Below are 228 nucleotides of genomic sequence, written 5' to 3'. Positions count from 1 at the left end.
TGTTGTGACTCGCCTCTTGGTTTGATTGGTTTCTTGGCATACTTGAATTCATTGGATGATTTTCATGGATATCTTGATTTGATTATCTTACTCTTGTGTGTTTGATTTTTCCCATTTCATTGCAGTTCCTACATTTCATTGTGAAGCATGTGATTATCTTAGGTTTCTAGTTTTTGTGATCTTCTTGCATGACTAACTTTGGTGCATATTGGTTAGCATAACCTTATT

The sequence above is a fragment of the Lupinus angustifolius genome, chromosome LG16, assembly GCF_001865875.1.
Source record: "Lupinus angustifolius cultivar Tanjil chromosome LG16, LupAngTanjil_v1.0, whole genome shotgun sequence".
NCBI classification, from domain to species: Eukaryota; Viridiplantae; Streptophyta; class Magnoliopsida; order Fabales; family Fabaceae; genus Lupinus; species Lupinus angustifolius.
This window is presented reverse-complemented; position numbering follows the sequence as displayed.